Source organism: Podarcis raffonei, chromosome 10, assembly GCF_027172205.1.
Source record: "Podarcis raffonei isolate rPodRaf1 chromosome 10, rPodRaf1.pri, whole genome shotgun sequence".
Taxonomy (NCBI): domain Eukaryota; kingdom Metazoa; phylum Chordata; class Lepidosauria; order Squamata; family Lacertidae; genus Podarcis; species Podarcis raffonei.
The window spans coordinates 61,613,299-61,634,820 of record NC_070611.1 but is presented as its reverse complement, the minus strand read 5'-3'; the positions used below and the strand labels follow the sequence as shown (position 1 = coordinate 61,634,820).

The 21,522-nt window shown below is 43.7% G+C and overlaps 1 long non-coding RNA gene across 1 annotated transcript; it reads left to right on the top strand.

Moving 5' to 3' along the window:
• The first annotated feature begins 1,640 nt into the window (after positions 1 to 1,640).
• Positions 1,641 to 8,009, top strand: LOC128422726 (uncharacterized). The gene is made up of 2 exons (XR_008332576.1): positions 1,641 to 1,809; positions 6,891 to 8,009. It is a non-coding gene; the product is annotated as an uncharacterized LOC128422726 (long non-coding RNA).
• Positions 8,010 to 21,522: the final 13,513 nt, after the last annotated feature.

Genomic DNA, 21,522 nt, shown 5'->3' with positions numbered 1-21,522 from the left:
TCTAGAAAGTGCAGGGTTTGTTATTCATGAAGTGCCTGGCTGGTGGTCTGAGGAACCTGAAGCATTCAGTGGGAAGCATTTCTTGAAGCTGTGCTGAAAGTCATCTGAAAGAAGTTGTACAAGGCAGGTATGGAAGCTGGCATGATGCTCAGATTCCCTTTGATCTTTAGGTTTTCGGCACAGCAGGAGAACAGGACCTGTTGTGGGCACAGGTCCTGGTGTAGGAGTACTTATTGTGTCTTCTGAAAGCTTCAGTCTGCAAGAATATTGGTAGAAAGTTAGGGCAGGGTAACCTGATGACAGACAAATCAGCTATTCAGGTCAGCTGCAAGCCAAGATGGGCAGTTGCCTTTTTGTGTGTTTGTGTGTGATGCCATTAGCATCAAAGGTACCTAAGGCTGAGCACCAGAACCCACATGCCTCTTTTTAAAAACCAAACTCTTAGGAATTAATCAAGCACGAGCCAAGCTAACTTTCCAATGAGGAAGAGTTTCAGTTTGAGTGGCTTTGGGGTATTGTTAAAAAAAAAATTAGTTTGCACTTCAAATGGTTTACAAATCACCCTGGGACAGCCCTACTTTCAGTGGAGCCCATCTTTAATAATTGACGGCCTGGACACCTGTTACTGCCTCCATATCTTAAAAAAAAGATTAATTTAAAGGGAATTATTGACATAATACAGCACACCAACTCCTGTTGATGAAAAATGCAAAATCTTAATTGAATGCTGGCTCCTAGCCACCAACCTAGGACAACTTCAAAAGCAACAGCTGGGAAAAGCATCTTTTTTAGATTTTAATTACGTAAACCACTTAGCTTTCAGCCCCCCCCATCCCAATGTCAGAAGGTACGTCTGTCACTTGTAGTCACTAGTCAAGTGAAGAGAGGTGCCTTTGCTTGCCTTCGAGGCATAATTTGGTGTGGCTAGTTGCAGAGAGCTGATGATGTCCAATAAAATATTTTTCTTTCTGTTTCTTTCCTGACACAGGTCATCATACAGATGAACCACAGGCATACCTGTGCCAAACCCAGTAGCAGACAGTGGGCTGGGATGGAGATGTTTCCCTAACCTCCCAACAGGTGAATGGCTGTAGCTTACCTGGAAGGGAGAAGTTGTGGGAAGAGTGGTGTGCTGACATCACACTGGCAGGAGAACTAGCTGTGTGTTTGCACTGTGCTGACCCCACCACTGCCTCGCCCTGCTCCCCCCTATTAAGCATCAGTGGTCAGGTAAACACCTCTGCCACACCTTGCAGTCCATGGCTGCCTAACCACCAACAGAAATGGAAGCAGATAATTGTGGAAGGCTGACAAATCTGACCCTGTAAGCTGCTGTTAAGATGAGAGGCATCTTGGGGATGTAGCTCAAGTTACTCTGCATGTTCTTAAGAGGGGCAGCATTCCCATCAATCTTGTGGACTAGAAACTTGGTTTCATTTTTTTTAAAAAAAAATGAAAGCGGAGATTCGCAAGGGAATTCTGTGCCCATCACTAATAGATGTTTTATTCACCTGGTGTACACCCCTCCCCTTCAAAGCAAAATCCGTGTCAGAACTGGAACTATGGCATTCAAAAAGGGGGAGAAACAACACATTTCTCTCTGTGTGTCTGTCTGTTTCTCTCTCTTCCTCTTTAGCTTGACAGCACCTTCAAAGACAGTTCAGCAGGCCTATGTGCTGTACATACTCCAAAGAAAGTTAACAAGGAACTGTGAGGCAATGTAGCAAGAGTGACAGCATATGCTAAGCATGAATAAAGGAGGTGAGCACCACAGGAGATATATAAATGGACCGGCAACCTTTTTAAAAGGTCAGTAACTCTCTGTTATAAATTGATTCCAATCATTTCAACATGGCTTTGCTGGTACTGGGTAGAACAGCAGCCTTGGCTTCTTCCGAGCTCGCAGGCTTCTAGCTCATGTCATCTTCATCTTTTGCCAGTGGATATTTTGCACATTGTTTAGTTGATTAATTCAGACCCATTTCGAGATACCGCTTTTTCATACCGGAGCAGAGCTTGACATTTTGGCTTATTATGACCCGCGAAGCAAGCATCTTCAGCATCTCAGAGGGCAGTGATATTCAGCAACCTAAGGAGGAAAATATTCTCCTTCTGTGGACGCTCCTTTGCAGCCCTTCTGATACAGTGACAGACTTAGCTCTTGGCGGACAGTTGCTAAACACATGGAGGGGGAAAATCAGGAGTGCCCTTGCTGTTTCTTCTCTGCTCAGAGGCATTGAGGGTACAACTGCACATGTGTAGGCACAGCACACAAAATCCCCATGATCTTGGTATATGCAGTAGCAATCTACAAACATGTTGCATGTGTGAAAACTCATTTTTATCCCCAATTCTCCCCAAACCCCAAGAACCTTGTGACATTGATAATATGGTGCCTGAGCTTGCTTGCTTTCCTCTTTCCTCCCCCTTTCCTTTAGTGTCATGTCTTTTTAGAGAGGTTAAGCCTCTGGGCAAGGCCCATGCTCCTTCAATTGATTTGTAAGCCATTCTAGGAGCTTTTCTTGCTAAAGGGATGGTGTATAAAAGCTACAGATAACTAAATCAATTTTTATTTTGCAAGGGTTTCTTGGAAGTCATTTAGTCCAACCCCTTGTAGGACTCTAAACCCTCACCAATGCCTGTCTGTCCTCTGCTTCCATACACGTAGTAAAGGACATCCCACCATCTGCCACTGTTGAACCATTCTTACCATTAGGACGTTTTTTGAAACATTTAGTTGAACTCTTCTTCGCTTCAATGTCAACTCATAAGTTCTAGTTCTCCTTTTTTTCTAAAGCAACAGAAAACAAGCCTTCTCCATCTTCAGCCCTGCAAACATTTTAAAGCAGCTCCCCTCCACCTTCTCTTTAGGCTCAAACAAACAAACAAACCCTCTTCAGACCATTTCCCATAGGACTTCATTTATTGACCCCTCTCAAACCTTGTTAGCCTCTTCTGGACACACTCCTGTCTGCCAATGTCCTTCTTAAAATGCGGTGCCCAGAACAGGAGTGTGGGACACACAATATATCATAACCAACTGCAGATAAAATGATATCCATAGTTGCAGACTGTATGGGGTGGAGGCACACAAGGCCACTACATTACCAAAGCTAAGCAGGTCCGGGCCTGGTCAGTGTCTGGTTGGGAAACCACTTGGGAATCACATGTATTCTGCCTTGGGTTCCATGAAAGCAGAAAGAACAACAGAATCATGGAATGGTAAAACTGGAGGACCCTGAGGGTCATCTAGCCCAACCCCCTACAATGCAGGAATATTTGGCCCAACGTGGGGCTCGAGCCCATGGCCCTGAGGTTAAAAGTCTCATGCTCTACCAACTGAGCTATCCCAGCTTAAAGGTAGGATATAAAGATAGAGGGTGGGGAAATACATACCCACTACTGTGGATAAATATCCTGAACACAACATGCCCAGGAGGCAGAAATAAAGTCAGTGTTTCACACATCCCTCTTTAAAATGTAGCCATAATGAATGAACACAAGCACAAGTCACAGATCCTTTCAAGACAGATTTCACACGGCATCCATGCATTTAGATGTTATGGGGGATTCTGTCTGTCCGTTGTCTTAAAACAACCTAATCATTGGCTGTCAACCCTTAGAAAATTTGGCACCACTTTCGATTTCTGTTTATGACAGCTCAGAGGGAGTCATACTGTGAGTTGCATCCGCCTGTTTCAGCACCCAATTAGGAGTGACAAATGCATGTGTGGTTAATACAAACAGCATACGCATAGGCTTTAATGAAGCATGCCCCTTCCTTAAATCATTGACTTGCTGCACTCAGCTTCAAAGACCCACTGAAGGAAAGCCAAGATTATGGGAATCTAGAGACATGATCCTACCAATTTTTTGAGGTTTCGATACACTGATCTTAGGATGATTCAGGCTAAACTTTTGCAGATGACATCTCAAGCAGCACCGGATGCTGAACCGCATGGCGTAAGCTGCAGAAGCCCCACTAAATTCAATCGTATCCCATTTCTCTCCATTGAGTTCTGAACTGAAAAGTTCCTTCTATTTATGTGGACACATGACATGACTTAGCTGCACACCCAGGACTGTTGATGTTGTTGTGAAACGTACACCGAAAAGTATGCAAGCAGGAATATACAGACGTACCTCAGAAGTCAAATGGAATTCATTCCGGTAGTCCGTTCGAATTCTGAAAGGTTCGGAAACCAAGGCATGGCTTCCAATTGGTTCCCGATTGCGCAGGCACGCCGGAAACAATGGCGGAAGCTGCATTGTATGTCTGGTTTTAAAAAAAAGTTTGAAAACCAGATCACTCACTTCTGGTTTTCGATCATTCAGGAGCCAGAACATTTGACTCCCAAGGCATTCGGGAGCTGAAGTATGACTGTACACTACTCAGCCTACTTCTTAATTGTTTTAAAGTAAGGAGGATCAAGAGTCAAAGCCCTGTTACCCAGCCACCTGAAAAAATGAAGATACACTGAAATAGAAGTCACCAGACCCTTATATATAGTGGGAGGGTGGGGTGGGGCTTTTCTCAGGAGGGTAATAGGAGATGGGTGATTCACTCAATGGGTATGGTAAACCTGTTGACAACTGTTAACTACTGCAATTAGTCCTACAGGAAAAAGCAAGGGATAGTATGCAGATGATTAGCATATGTAATGAGACACCCCCCACCCTCCCACTATATATAAGGGTCTGGTAACTTCTGTTTCAGTGTATCTGAAGAAGTCTGCATGCACACGAAAGCTTATACCAAGAACAAACTTAGTTGGTCTCTAAGGCTCTACTGGACATTTTATTTTTTTTATTTCAAGTATAGACTAACTCTGCCATATTGTATGCAGATCCATCAAGGTTTTGGGGGGTTGGGGTAGGGAGACAACTTTAAAGGTTGATTCTTTAAACAAAAGAAAAGTAATGGATCCACATGTGAAAAAAAATAATCCAATTTGTCACGCCCTTCGCCAGATCAGTGGATTGGAGAGCCTTGGGAAAACAACACAATATGATTGAAAGCTAGATCCATCCATCAAAACAAAAGATTCTCACACGTTTCATCCCATCACCTCACAAACAGCAAGTCTTCCCCCATTAAATTTGGTTCACCTTCTCAGAAGAGAAGAGAAAAATGGCCATGCATTTTGTCTGAAAACAGAGACTACAGAATAACTGCACCTTGTTGATGCCTCAGTCTGATTCAGGATTGTTGGGACTACCCTCAAATCTCATTCATTCATGGCCCCCACAGAATCAATGCACACCCCTCGTATTTAGGGAATTCCTGGAATATAGCATATTTTCTAGGTCTGCAAGGACTTGCCATGTGTGGAACACCTATTGCTATCATGACTGCATAGATGTCTGCAGGGTGATTTTTTTTTCCTGTTAGTGCAGCTAAGTATTCTCATCTGCTAGAAGTCAAACGAGATGGCCTAACTCCACGCAAGGCACTTTTTGTGATGATATAAGCTAAGTCTGCTCCATCCTGTGCACCACATGACTTCGGTCTAATTTCAAACAGATTTTGTATCAAGTGGAGACAGGACATTTTTGTGAGGTCCTGTGGATTAACTGAATCCCCAGGGGCTCTTCATGACCTTCTAAAGGAAATTTTACAGGCTAAGTTATCTCCTAAGGTCAAGTATAATATCACTTTAATATCTGATTAGCCCGCTGTACCGGCAGGGGCATAAATGTGGCTTTCTAATAGGTCATCTCTACGGAACAGTCCTTCTCACTCCTTTGTGTTGCTTGAAATAAGAGCCATTCTCAAGCTGAAGACCAGGCGGTCATGAGAGTTGTATGAAACCTTGACTCTGCACATCAGCCTCTCTTCCCAGCAATCCATTGGCCTGCCACCAGGACCATCTCAACTGTTAGCCCCGCTGAGGCAGGCTGGGGGCAGCTGGGAGGGAAGGCAGGTCTGGAAAGGAAAGATAAGGTCTTCCTTGAGGAGGAAGGAGGGGTGAGGAGTGCACAGGTCCCAGCCACTGCCCCTCCTGCCACCCTTGGCCACCAAGGTCGACTAGGATGGCCACTTGCATCATCCCCACACAGAGCTTGGTAAGGGGCTTGGCTGCCACTACTGCTCATTGCTAGTGGAGCTGCAGAGTTATAAATGTCATGGTCTCTTGCAACCTTGAGGTAATGGTTTACTATAGGGATGGAACCAACTGCAGGCTGCCCCAGGTCAAACCTCTTCCCAGAGAACACCCCTTGCTGGCTTTCCTTTCCATCATCAATGAGTGCCTTTGGCTGACTGGAAATGTCATTGAACTCTGATAACGTCTCTTGCTTGCCTGGACGGAGGATACAGAGAGTGTGTGTAGCACAGTGCGCCACTTCCTGAGATGGTCTTTTCTACTGTCAAACAGCTCGTGTCACTATTTCCCCCAATGTTTAGTGGAGATCTGCATTCTCGAAATCTCTGCCCATATATTTTAGTTCTGCCCACCAGAACAAGGGGAGAAGTCTATTGAACCAGGGCTTGTCAACCTTCTTGGGCCTCTGGACTCAGAGAAACTGTTATGGACACCACAAATGCACATAGCACAACCAAGCACATGCCATCACATTGACTTTAATATTTAAAAAAACAGGCTTAATTTCAGCAGGGAGAATATGCCCTGTGGGTACCAGGGAAGGTCTGTGCAAGTGCAAGTGATCATTTTGGTGATCTCAGTGCTGCACCATCATATAGCTCTTATTAATATAAAAGGGGGAATCCATGGCTATATATATATTCAATGGCAGATTTCAGTCAACCTAAATAGTTCAAATGTTTGGGAGTTTCATAAATATGTACCATTTGTGATGAATCTGTTAGGTCTTTAAGTTTGTGGTTCACTGGGGGTTCATAGCTGATATTGCACTTTTGTTGTTTTCAGCTGCCTGGCTTTTTGAAAGAAGAAATGAAATATATGCTGCTAACACTCTTGAAATATAGGGAAGTTGATTAAAGTGACTGGAAAGAATGATTGGTTCCTAAGGCACCACTTCTGCAAGCAAACTTCTCAAGAAGAGCATCTCCCTGTGCCCAGCTTGTTGCTTCACAATTCTGAAAGCATTTTCTCCCAGAGGAGGTGTCCTGCTGATGGTGGACTTCGTTTCTTCTGAGAGACCATCAGCCTGCTCAGGGCACAAAATGTACATATCTGCTGTCATAGATAGCTACAGTGAACATCCATGAAGTGATAGGCAGGGCCAGTCCAAGACATTTTGCCACCAGTGGCGAATCAGAAAATGGCATGCTGCCCAGGAATCATAGTTTGTTAACGGTGATATATAGATGTAGAACAGGGAACAGTCACTCCCCTCATTTGCCTCCTACCTTCTCTGTGGCCCCAACAGCAATGAGTGAGATGCTACACCCTGTCTCCCACACTCCTTGGTATCTTCCATCTAGGTGAGCTCACAAGAGGCATTATCAGAGCTCAAGGATACATTTTAGGCACCCAAGGGTGATGTAAAGGAGAGCCAGTAAGGGGTGTGATCTGGAGACAGCCTGTGATTGGTTTCCTGCCTGAGATTCCCCACCCTTTTAGCAAGCCATTAGCTTGAGATTGCAAGAATCCATGGCATTTACATCTAAAAGGGGCAGCATAATGAAGTAGAGCAACCAGGCCTGCAATGAAATTTTGGCTGAGAGAGTATGAACTGTTCATGGCGATCTTCTTGGGCTTCTTCTGGGGCCACCCCTAAAAGAATTGCCCCACTGAACAGTTGCTTGTCTTGCTTTTCGGTGATGAAGCCGCCCCTGAGTGGAGCAGAGCTCAAACCTCTCCTAGATTCACACCGCTTCCAGGTCAAGCATTGTTGTTCCTTCCTTGCAGCCTCTCAAAATGATTCCTATGAAGTCAACCGTTCAGTATCTTGTTTCCCCTTAGATAATTTCTTGAATTACTCATTCAGTGAAGAGGGTGTAAATTATGCTTCATTTCTATCCATGATTATTAATATATTAGACAAGCATTTTGAAAACGAAGATAAAAGCCTTCTCCAAAGTTCTCATGTGGTCTTTCTTTCAAAGCTAATGATGTGCGAATTCATTATAGAATCTCTCATCAATGGGTTGCCTGACCCAATTTCACCAATTGCCATCAGATGCTCATGTTGTTTGTTAAAGATGCTAGATCAGTGATTTGCAAATGGCGGGTTAATGTACCAACCCGCTAGGGTCATGCCTTGCTGCTGCTCCAGTTGCTATCAGTGTGTTTAGCTTGGCATTTGGGGGGCCTACAAAAGCTAGATCACATGAGAAGGGATTCCATGTCTTTGTGACCTTGGTGCCTATCTACTGAAATATACTGTATGTGGAGCTGCTCTTGATAGCTGTGTAGAAGCTTCAACTTGCAGATATACCCCAACATACCCTCTGGAGATGGGTATGTTGGTAGGAGCTAATTGCATGAGGGACTTGGCACCAGAACCACTTCCCTGGCAGTGGCTCTTTAGAATTGCAGTCAGGATGTTTCCCCAAATAGGTTCTGTCTGTTTCTGGAGGACAGGTGTTATCTGCGACGTCTTGCATGACCAACACATATTCTGCCATTTAGTTATGAACCTTCTCCCACAAAAAAACAACAACACATAAAGCTTTTTTATACTGGGTCCCTTGGTTCAATCCGGTTCTACACCAACTGGGGAGCAGAGATCCTGGACTTTATCCATCTCAGTAGAAGCTCTTGAAAGAGGCCTGGCTACTGGGGCTCATCCCTCTTAAGAATGTCAAACTTTGGTTTTGGTTTAATTGCTCCCCAGCTACACATTCCTACTTCCCCCATACATCCATTTGAACTCAAAGAGAATTCTAGATATTTCTGTCCATCCCCTGTTCTCTGGCCCATCAGTTCTCTGCACTACTCCACCAATCCCAATCCAAACGTATTGCAGTGGGGTCCCATCATGTGTCTATATAGGCGTGGCGCTGTGGGTAAAACCTTAGCGCCTAGGACTTGCCGATCGCACGGTCGGCGGTTCGAATCCCCGCGGCGGGGTGCGCTCCTGTCGCTCGGTCCCAGTGCCTGCCAACCTAGCAGTTCGAAAGCACCCCCGGGTGCAAGTAGATAAATAGGGACCGCTTACCAGCGGGAAGGTAAACGGCGTTCCGTGTGCTGTGCTGGCTCGCCAGATGCAGCTTGTCACGCTGGCCACATGACCCGGAAGTGTCTGCGGACAGCGCTGGCTCCCGGCCCATAGAGTGAGATGAGCGCACAACCCTAGAGTCTGGCAAGACTGGTCTGTACGGGCAGGGGTACCTTTACCTTTACCTTTTAGGACTGCTGGCTAATCAGCCAACCTCCTTGGCCGTGCCCCTGTGATCTCATTGGCCCATGCCCTCTTAGAAGCCCCAGCAAGTCTATCTGGAACAAGCTGCCCCTGTCCCTACCTGCTGGTACCTAGGAACTTCTGTGCACACTGTTCAATCATGATTACGATCCTCCAACCCTACCTCTGGATCCTGTGCTTTAATTTTGGCACATCCAAAGTGCTTGGACCCATCTTAAACAAGAAGCTTTCCAAGGACATATTTAAACTTAAAAATATTTTTTTCACACAAAAAACCCTGTTGCCTTGCTGATTACGTTGTAAGCACTACAGATTAGGCCTCTCCATAAATTACAAGCAGCTGAACATCCTTTAGCATCAAACAGAATGACAAAAAGCTACACCATAATGAGTAATGGTTAAGGCCAATTGCTATTTAATTATGTAGATGACTTAACATCCTCCCATTGATGTTATCAGTATGTTTCAGCATGAAAGTTCTCCCACATTGCTTTGCTATGCCTTGTCCTACAAACACACTCACTTATTCACTCACTCACTTGCACAGATATGAATATTTTGCCTCTGACCATGCAGAAACGGCGGAAAAAGAAGAAAGTGCGCTTCCCAGTTAGAGGCAGTAATGCTTCTGAATACCAGTTGCTGGAATGCACAGGAGGGGAGTTTGTTCTTGTGTTCAAATCCTGCTTTCAGGTTCCCCACAGGTATCTGCTTGGCCCCTGTGAGAATAGGATGCTAGACTAGATGGGCCATTGGTCTGATCCAGCAAGCTCTTCATATGTCCTTATGAATCATTTGCAACCCACATGCAGCACAGTTCTATACTCAGAAAGAATTCCCATGGAATTCTATGGAGAATATGAGTTAACCCAGCCAAACCACCACTCTCCCTCTCTCTCTGATAGGATTGATAACATTGCACTCACACCCAGAATAGAGAGGCAAAATGCATATATTGGTTTCTATGGGCATGTGCCCTGGTCCCCAAGCAGCAGCCAAGACTCAGGGCAGGGCTGAATCAAGTCTCCATATCGCTGGCAGAGGAAGAGGACACGGTCCTTGCTCTCAAACATAAGACTGGTGGTGTGGAGTCTAGGTCTGCAAAGCAGGATTGCCTTAGTCAAGGACCTCCACACCCAGGATGGTGAATCTGTGGCCCTCCAGAAGTTGCTTGTCTACAACTCTAATCACCCACAATCACTTGCCATGGGTGCCAGAGCTCATGGGGATTGGAGTTCAACAGCATCTGAAGGATCACATGTTCCCCATTCCTATTTAAAATTCATATCAAGTCTGGTTGTAAGATGGAGTGCCACGTCAACCTTGGAAGATGGAGAAAGACCCACCTTAGAAACTTTGAAAGTCTTATTGAAACTCCCTTTGCTTGCACCAGAATCTATAGAGCTTTTGCCTACATATTTGCATCTGATTTTGTGTTAGGCAAACCTTTGGCCACAACTCTATTTATTCTATTTATAAGTAAGTGGATTGTTTTGCGGCAAGCCAAATGGGTAGAGTTAATGTCTGTACAAGGACATGCCTCCTGCATGAATATGATCATGAACAAAGCAACTGCATTAACATTTGTCCGCTCCCGCATTTTTGAGTCGCTTAAGATTTTCCTCTAAAGCACTCTGATTATGCCCTCTCTCCTTTTGTCTTCCATTTCTTAGTTAATTTGACAGGTGAGGAGATTCTATAGCTCCTAGATTTTTTAGTCGGCTTCCTTTTCATAATAACACTTTTCTGATTTTGTACCTAATCCTTTGGTAGCCTTTGAGTCTTGATTACAAATGCACTATCAATTTCTTTGGAGTGTCTGTGCATTGTGCTCTCTGCAGGAGCAGTAATCTTTTCTCAATTAACACTTTGCAGAGATCAACCAAGATCAGAAGAATGGCTCATTCTCTTTAGATTGAGAGGATAGGAGTTGGGTGAAATTCCTTATTCAGCAGCAGCCCATCTACCGCCAACTCTATATGCATCCTCCCTCCACCCTGCCCCCCCCCAAAGTGCATATGCTGGTTGTAATTTTATGAAATGCAGATGCTGCACAGAGTTGAACTGAAATTTATTAATGGAGCAAATCCAGTACTAATTTTTGCAGCTGTGACATAGACAAAAGTTCTGGCAACAGGAGCAGAAAACAGCTTTGATTACCTCTGGATGGGCCTGGAAATAACTTTGCTGATGCAACAACAGATGAGTGCTCAACCTGTTCTACAATCGCCACTCACTTCCTGCTTCATGAAAAGGGTTGTGTGATTTTTGTCTCTGATTGTTAACACTTTCAAGCAGTCTCAACCTACTAAAGTCTTCCTGCCCCTGATTGTGCATGGAAAATGTGAGCTGTTTTAAGACCATTGTGTTGCCTTCATCCATCTACGTACACGTACCCTCTCACTACTCGTGATGCCGATCACATAAGTGACATTTCAGCACTGGTAAATTACCTTTCCCTGAGCTGAAACATCAGTGCGGACAATAGTCTGCCTACCCTTCTGGAAATGACAATCAATTCACAAAAGGGCATGGACCAGTCTCTTTGGGGAGGCATCTCGAGGCAAAGCAAACACTGAACTTTCCCTTCATAGCTCAAACTGAAAATGAGTCTGAGGTGGGACAGGGTGGGAAGCAGGGTCTACCCACCACGCATGTCAGTTTCCAAAATATCATTACTATAGCAAGAAATTTAGAATGCTCTGGCTCTGCCCCCTAGTCAATCAAACACACAGAAGGACCAACACCCATCACATTAGGCTTGGACAGGGGTATACTGGTGCATAGCAGCTGGGCTGCCTTGTGCTTGAGGAATTCAATCTTTGCAAATCCCAGTTTGAAGAGAGCCATCCATACCTTCTGGACTAATGTGCAGATTGCAACTTATTCATCCACTGGCTTTCACATTCTCCGGATGTTCTGACAAAATTCATGCCTATGATTCCTAACTGCTCTAGCGGAACCTCATTGGGTGATAAGTGCCACTGCTCAATGGCAGGTGAGTAATTGGAAATGATTTTGATCAGGATTTAATCCTGGACGAATCAACTGATCTGACATGTGCTACCAGAACCTGGCTGAGCAAGGATGGAGGGAGATCAGTTTGATGCAACTGTACCCACCATGTTTTCAAGTGCAGCAGAGGGTTTGGTCCAACAGGTGGAGTTGCAGTGATCTACCATGAATCCATCCCCTTGTTGAAAGTCTGGTAGTTCCAAGATTGGAGTATGTGCACCAGGAGGTGGTGGGGCATAAAGACATTATTAGGAGTCTGCTGATGGATAGCCCATCCTGCCACCCATCACTCAAGGCTGATAGATGTGGTCCTGGAAGTGATGTTGACTTCCCCCAAACTAGTTGTGTTGATGGACTTCTTAAACCAAAACCATTCTTAAACCAAGGCACGCTTTCCCTAATGAGGCCTCCCACCACCGATGCCCTTCCACCGTTCGGATTCTGTTCTTAGACCGAGGTATAGTTCACAAACTGGGACACTGCTTCCGATTTTATGGAGTTCGTAAACCAAATCATTTGTAAACAGGACTGTTCTTAAACCAAGGTACCACTGTAATAGTATAATAATTTTATTTATACCCCACCTAGCTGGGCTGTGTTGCCCCAGCTACTCTGGATGGCTTCCAACACATACGAAAACATAATAAAACATCAATCATTAATATTAACAGTCTGATCCAATACAAAAATAGTCACAGTTAAAAGAAACAACTTATATCAAATAAAGCAATATTCAACAATCCATTAGAATCGAATATTAAACAGTAAAATTAAATATCAGCAAATAAAAAACAGTTTACACTTATCAATTACAATAAAGAATTACTAAACCGCAATCAGTAAAAGTAATGGCAAGTCACAATGCTTAAGGTACCACAAACCATACCCTCTGGGGTGGCTGCCAACGCTTCATCTGGACTATTTTCTTCAAATGGAACTCCAACGTCTTTTCTGCCCTCTCAGCCACAAAGGAGAGGATTTGAGAACTCATACTATTAGTAGTAGTAGTAGTTCTGGGGTGATGGCAGAAGCAAGGAGCCACTTGCCCAATTTTGATGAATTAATCTCATCTTGCTCAATCTGACAATGTGGAGAAGTTGCTTGGAGAGGTGAAGCCTACGACTTGTCCATCCTAGTCAGTGGAAGGTGCCAGAGAGGGCTGGCCAGTTGAGCGCTTCTTCAAGGGTGGGGTCACCAGCTCACTTCTCATGTCCCACCATCCTGACCAGAAGGTGGGGGAGCAAAACAATCCCTGACATAGTGCTGCAGGAACAATATAGTGATTCTCTAGCTTGGGGGCAGGGGGAATAAAAAGTTAAAACAGATGAGCAGGTTGAAACGACGGAAATCCTCTTTGTGCCTTTTGCAAAACTTGACCTCACTGCCCTCAACTCTATGGTAATGAACTAGCAACAATGAGCCATTGATAATGAACAAGCATGGTGGGGTTTTAAGAAGCCTTTTCTAATAAGCGGTTTTAGTGGCTCTCTTGATTAAAGCACTGATCCACTAGAGGCATGCGAGATTCATAGGGACAACAACAATATATCAATTTTAGTTCATTCTTCTAATTACTCCCCCCCCCAATTACCCCTCCAGAAGATTTTGTCAGTTACAGGCTGCCACAATCCCTAACCCAGTGGATTTTAAAAAATAAATACTACTCAGAGAAATCCGGAAAACCCTACTGAATTATAATTGGCACATCTTAAGCTTGTTCATCCTTCTTATGTTACATCTGTTCTTCTACATACTGCTTCTGAAGCGTTTGACACATCTGTTGGGTGCTATTTTGACATCTGGACACTGCATCTGAATGTCTGATGCTCACATTTTAAGTTCATAATGCAACTGTCCAAGTTCATAGGATGATTGCTGTTACACTTCCTGTGATTTTTCTACTTAGTTTTCATCTTCAAATGGATGTGTTGTTGTTGTTGTTCTTCTTGTTGTTGTTTAAAAAATAATAATTTGAGAATCAAATTTCACTCTGATTTCTGTCATTGACACAATTACTTCCAAGGGCCTCTCTGGCACTGTAGAGCCAGCTTCACTTAGAATACTGAAGAATTGCTGTCGATGAAAACCAACTGGGTGAGGACTGGTGCATAAGTGGTGTCAAAGGCAGATCTAGGGGAGTATGACCAGTCAAACTGGACACAGAGCTTCTGGGGGCTCCATAGCAGGCACAGCAACTATGATGTCCAATGGAAGGTGAGAGGCGGGGGCCACAGATTCCAGTGTCACACAGGCCGCCACTGAAATTTGAGTTGCCAAGATGGCATAAATCTCATTCTGGAGCCAGCCACGTAGGTGAAGATGCTTCCAATGTGAAGAGAAAATTCCCAGATAAATGGATCAATACTCTGACTTGGTAAAATGTACTGGCCTAGTATACCTGAAGGAGCGTCTCCACCCCCATCGTTCAACCATTGAGGTCCAGCGCCGAGGGCCTTCTGGTGGTTCCCTCACTGAGAGAAGTGAAGTTACAGGAAAATAGGCAGAGGGCTTTCTCGGTAGTGGTGCCTGCCCTGTGGAACTCCCTCCCATCAGATGTCAAAGAAATAAACCACTATCTAACTTTTAGAAAGCATCTGAAGGCAGCCCTGTTTAGAGAAGTTTTTAATGACTGATGTTTTAATGTATTTTTAATCTTTTGTTGGAAGCCGCCCTGAGTGGCTGGGGAAACCCAGCCAGATGGGCGGGGTATAAATAATAAATTGTTGTTGTTGTTGTTTCCTGCACCTGAGTACCTATCTTGATCTTAGGCCCCCATCTCCACTACATATTTAAAGCAGAATTTTCTGGGAAGAGGGATTGATAGTTAAACCATGCTGGTAATTGTAGTTCTGGGAATAGGGGGCTCGTAGCAACTCTCAGCATCTTCAAACAATGACAGCTCTCAAAACCCTTGGTGGGAGAAGCCATGACCATATAAAGTGGCATACTAATGCTTTAAGTGCTGTTGGGTCCTGAGCATTCACCAGAATGATCAAATTCACATGTCATTTATTTGATAGCCGATCCAGGGCACCTCACCTTGGTGCAAGGCCTACAGAAACTTGTGCAGTTGTGTTTTCTCATAGTGGATGGATTCTGTCCAGTGTTTTTAAAAATAAAAGGCTAGTCGTTATCTTGTTAAGTGGAGAGGAGGTAAATAAAGCACAGGCAGATGAAAAGGAATAAATGAGAACAACTGAGAATGCTCAATTGAAGAAAGCCGCAATGGTTTCTAATCAGAAAATTATATTTTTAAGTGAAGGAGAGAGGAGGGGGAATCATTGTAATTTCTCAAAAGCTTAAACATTAAAGACTATGGGAATTATATCAATTTCTTCCTAAAGGGCAATCATTGTCAGATGAAGAAATTACTAGATGATCACAATTTCATTTGTCCGTACAGCATTTAAGGTCTCCTGGTACTGAAGATTTTATAATACTGATAATTATCTACTTTTCCTCCCTGTTTTTCTATAATGCAGCACAGCATCCCATTATGTTTTACATAATTAGCAATATTCTTTGTATAATACAAATCTGACAAATCGGGCTTTAGAAGTTGTACAGAAGCAGATAGGCTATTAGGTTGGAAATTAATGATCTTCATAGGTCAGAAGCATTGTACAGATAATCATAAAATGTTTGCATTGAGATCGTCAGGGTCTTATGCGCTCATTCATATTTAAGATCATTTTATTTTTCAGAAAGAGGGATCTATCAGAAACTCTCTCATTATTTTTTAGCTTCAATGCCCCAGGTGTCCATCACACATAGCTGCAATACCACAAGGACCACTTTTGGTGGTACTGTGCCATACAAGGTGCCATACTTTAAGAACATAGAAAAATTGGAACAAGTCCAGAAGAAAACAGAGATGGTCAGAGGGGTTAGAAACAAGTCCTTTGATGACAGGTTGGTGGAGCTGCATCTGTCCCACAGACGAGGTCACAGATGTGCAGAAGACAGTCTAGATCACATGGGCTCATATTAAGAGGGCAGATTTTCTTTGAACATTAGGAGATGTTTCTTGGCAATGAAAGCCATTCTTTGGTGGAACCAAATACTTAGAGGAATGGCAGGATATTTCTGGATAAACTAACAGGAAGGATTTGAAATCGGCGGGACCAGAAATTCACAGAAGACTGGAGTAAATTTACGGATTATTTGAAAAGTATTTGTGAAGACCAGACGATGTTTGTAGGTTTGCAAGAAGTTTTGTGAGGAGTATTATTGGAATTATTGCAAAAATGGATAAGGGGGAGGATGATTAGTTAAGATACTTAAAAGTAATATAAATTTAAGAAATGCATAAGAAGTGGTTAAAACGGTGGATCATCAGAGGTGCTGATGGAAGTCCAGAATGATTGTATAAGTAACAAAGTTTTGTGGTACGTATTATAATTTATATGTTAAAATTAATAAAAATTATTATAAAAAAAGGAATGGCAGGATATTTCTCACTGGATGTCTTTTTTTTTAAAAAAGGCTGGATTGCAACATTATATGCTACAGCATCTGGAGGGCCACATGCTCTCCACCCCTGCTATACATGTCTACTCACAAGTAAGTCCCTCTGATTTTTTTTTCTCCAAAGTAGACCCACTTGGGACAACACTGAATTCAGCAAGGTATACCTCTGAGTGCATGTGAGTTGGATCACACTACAGTGGTACCTCGGGTTAAGTACTTAATTCGTTCCGGAGTTCCATTCTTAATCTGAAACTGTTCTTAACCTGAAGCACCACTTTAGCTAATTGGGCTTCCCGCTGCCACCGCGACGCTGGAGCTGCCACCACACGATTTCTGTTCTCATCCTGAACCAAAGTTCTTAACCCAAAGTACTATTTCTGGGTTAGCGGAGTCTGTAACCTGAATTGTATGTAACCTGAAGCATATGTAACCTGAAGTGTATGTAACCCGAGGTACCACTGTATTAGGTTGCAATCCTAAACACACTAATCTGGCATTAAATTCCATTGCACTTCGTTGGGTTTATGTCTGAGTAGCCATGTGTAGGACTGCAGTGTCAGAAACCGCACAGGCTACAAATAAATAACAAATCAAACCATGATGCAGTGACAAGCAAAATGATCTACAGATCTTGTCAGTGTCATGTGCTATGCACACCCCAGGGGTGGAGTATAACTTGTCAAGCTAAACCATCGTTTCGCCATATGTTTGGGATCTTAACCTGGATTAAGGCAAGAAACCATGGTTAGGCATTAGGCCTGCATCAACCCTCTCAGTCACATCAATGGCAGCACTAGCAAGGCTTTCAAAAATTTCATGTCTTTTGGAGCTTAAGCTTTATTTCTTTAAAGCTTTTATGATGCCCTCTTTGGAATATTTTAAGATTTAATACGATATAATACTTCCAGACATGATCTCTTTCCCCCACGCTTTGAATTTTAGTTCTTTCCATTATCAGACAATCCCTTTGCTTCTATGGACTGTGGCGTACGCTCTATTATTGTAAGGTATTTTATAATCCTCTGTCACAAAGCAATAAAATGTTTTTTACTTTATTTATCCTTAACAATAAATATGATTTTCTTCCCCCCTCCTTCCCGGATTGCCTTCATATTCACCATGAGATTGATAAGGGCATTGCTAATTTATTGTGCATGGCATTATGGCACATAAAATTTGCAATTTAATAAAAGTATTTGGTAAAGGTGCCATTACATTTGCAGAGAGTTGTAAATGTTTCAAGCATTTGTTAAGTTTTATGACTGACTTGGATTCACAATGGTCCCATTGGCTGAAGATGGCACTTCTCCACACTTTGATTCCCTTCCTCATAGTGAAATCCATTTTCTGGCCAGTGTGAATCATCTGAGTCAGGACAAAGACACAAGGACAAAATCCTGTAAATCAACCGATTCAGCATTATGTCTATTTTGTTTTTTTTAAAAAAACGAAAACAAAACTTGGACAAAGATTATGGGTGGTCTCTCATACTTCAAAATTTACACTGCTCACTGTTCCATTTTTTTAAACTACCACATCACAAAAGTGCATTCAAAATTGATTTAATTGCCAGTGAAATTCTCATGGTTGTTGCTGCAGTTACATCATTTTCCATATAGTCATGGAGTGAGAGTCCTTCACTCTATGCATCATCTCTGTGGTGGTCTGCACTCTGCAGCCTTCCTGGGTGCTTCCTGAAAACCCCATGATGTCGACTTAGTACCTTAGCATCCCATGTTTCAATTAAAGCTCAGGGGACGATGTCATCATGTAACTTCTCCCATGTGACTTTTTTAGATCAGGAAGTGCAGGCTGCTGGGGAGACTGCAGAGCACTCAAGAAATGTTTAATGAATAGAAAAAACACCTTCAGTTGTCATCTTTGGAATACAGTGGTACCTCGTGTTACAGACACTTCAGGTTACAGACTCTGCTAAACCAGAAATAGTACGTCGGGTTAAGAACTTTGCTTCAGGATGAGAACAGAAATCGTGCTCCAGCGGTGCGGCGGCAGTGGGAGGCCCTATTAGCTAAAGTGGTGTCTCAGGTTAAGTACAGTTAAGAACGGACCTCCAGAACGAATTAAGTACTTAACCCGAGGTACCACTGTAATAAGGTAAGCTCAACTCCACATCCACTAAGGAGCCTAGATAACGAGGCAGAAAAATGGACGTACCTTTCACAGTGGAAGGAGTTTTGAGAAATTTGGGGAAAACGTCGCAACCTAGCACTATTCATTTGCCTGTTTACTGCTTCAGCAATTTTGCCATGTCTTCAAGTTCATCTACTGAATTAGCTTGGTTTGTATTCAACCATATCACAGTTTGTGTCTAGTTGGCTGATATTCAAATAGGGAGCCCCAAGATCTGTGTCTTTACCCCCGCAGCGGGGTGCGCTCCCGTTGCTCGATCCCAGCGCCTGCCAACCTAGCAGTTTGAAAGCACCCCCGGGTGCAAGTAGATAAATAGGGACCGCTTACTAGCGGGAAGGTAAACGGCGTTTCCGTGTGCGGCTCTGGCTCGCCAGAGCAGCGATGTCACGCTGGCCACGTGACCCGGAAGTGTCTCCGGACAGCGCTGGCCCCCGGCCTCTTGAGTGAGATGGGCGCACAACCCTAGAGTCTGTCAAGACTGGCCCGTACGGGCAGGGGTACCTTTACCTTTAAAGCCCTGCTGGGACACAGGTGGTGCTGTGGGTTAAACCACAGAGCCTAGGACTTGCTGATAAGAAGGTCTGTGGTTCGAATCCCCACGATGGGGTGAGCTCTCGGTCCCTGCTCCTGCCAACCTAGCAGTTTGAAAGCACGTCAAAGTGTAAGTAGATAAATAGGTACCGCTCCGGCGGGAAGGTAAACAGCATTTCCATGCACTGCTCTGGTTCGCCAGAAGCAGCTTAGTCATGCTGGCCACATGACCCGGAAGCTGTACGCTGGCTCCCCCGGCCTCTTAAGCGAGATGAGCGCTGCAACCCCAGAGTCAGTCACGACTGGACCTAATGATCAGGGGTCCCTTTACCTTTACCTTTAGAGCCCTGCTGGAGCAGGCCAAATCCTATCTTGCCTAGCATCCTGTTCTCACAGTGGCCAACCAGATGCTAGCAGGACCAGGGTGCAACAGCATTCTCTCCACCCATGTTGTCTGTGCTAGATAATAGAATGGCATTTGGATGAAGAAGTGTTCTGTTGAGCCATAGGGGACCCACAGAGAAATTCTCTTGCAATTCCACTTTCCAAAGCCCACTCGAGTGCTGCGCGAATGTAAGAGACTTGTCATTTCATTAATGAAGAATGACCAGTTGTCACCCCTCATGGGGGAAGATGGAAACACATGACACATTAGCAATGAAAGACCATGAGACAACCAAAATGCAAATACTGATGGCTGGAAAAGATAATTAAAGCTCTTGAGACTGTGTTTATGAAAAGGTAGCATGACAAGGCGCTCGGATGTCGACACGGTGTATTTATATTGACAGGAAATGTCCAAGAAATCTTCCTTTTACAATATAGCTGTCAAGAGTTTTTGTAATTTTTCAGCACGATACAAACATTTATTGACTTTGTGTAAGGAGAGCCCCTAAAACTGTCCCTTTCCCTTGTTATTTGATGGCACTTTGGTTAAAGACATCGCTGTCTTTATAATATGGGATCTGGAGAATTCCTCTTCCACTGTCAAGATGTTCCGTGTTGCTAACGTATTTCATGCAAGCAACATTTGGAAAACGTTCTTTTAAAAACCCAGCTAATTGCAGTTCTTGGCTTTGACTTTTAAATCCCTGCATGGTCTGAATTCCAAAGATCTTGGGATACCAGGACCATCTAGCTCATAACCTCACCCCCAACCAGCCAAACCATCATATAGGAACCATGCTTTTAAACTATCTTTCTTACTGGTGACCAGCAAGCTATTCAACAGCTTCCTTTGAGAGGTCTATCTTACTTGCTTCCTTTCGGAAACAGAAATTAAATTTGAAGGGAACTGAATTGCTATCTGCTGCTTCATACTCAGTTGCATACTGGCAAATTCAGGTTGTACGATTACAGCTGGTGCCATGCTCTTGCTCAAGAAGCTCGCCCCCCCCCCCCAAACACTGGACTTTTTGTGATAAAGAATGCAGCGGAAAAAGGCACTAGCTAGCATGGGATAACACTTGCTTTGATGCAACATCATCTAACCTCATCTGAGAGTGGCCTTATTCATGGGTTTTTCCACTTTTATGTTTTTTTATGGTTGAAAACTTGCTAACTTAGGCAAACCACTTTGAGAAGACTTGGGAGAAAATGTAGAATATAAGTATCATATATTTGCATGAAAGTACAGTGGTACCTCGGGTTAAGAACTTAATTCGTTCTGGAGGTCCGTTCTTAACCCGAAACCATTCTTAACCTGAGGTACCATTTTAGCTAATGGGGCCTCCCGCTGCTGCTGCACCGCTGCCACACGATTTCCACAGCACCTTTACTGTAAGTCTCAGGTGTTAATTTGCAAGTGAGAAGTGGCTCTTTTTCCAACCACTGCAAAAAATTAGGAATGGATCACCTATTTGTTGGGAGGTGGGGAGTTCTCCCCCTACCCCACATTATGTCACCTCTTATGGACATGGGATGAAGTTCTACAGAATCTGCTATGTTCCATTCCCTGCAGTTGTCAGGGACTGGACTGAGGAGGAATGGTGGAGACCTTCATGAGAACCTTCATGAGAAGAGGAGGACAGTATAGGTTTTCAAAGGTGGTTTGCAGAAGATCAT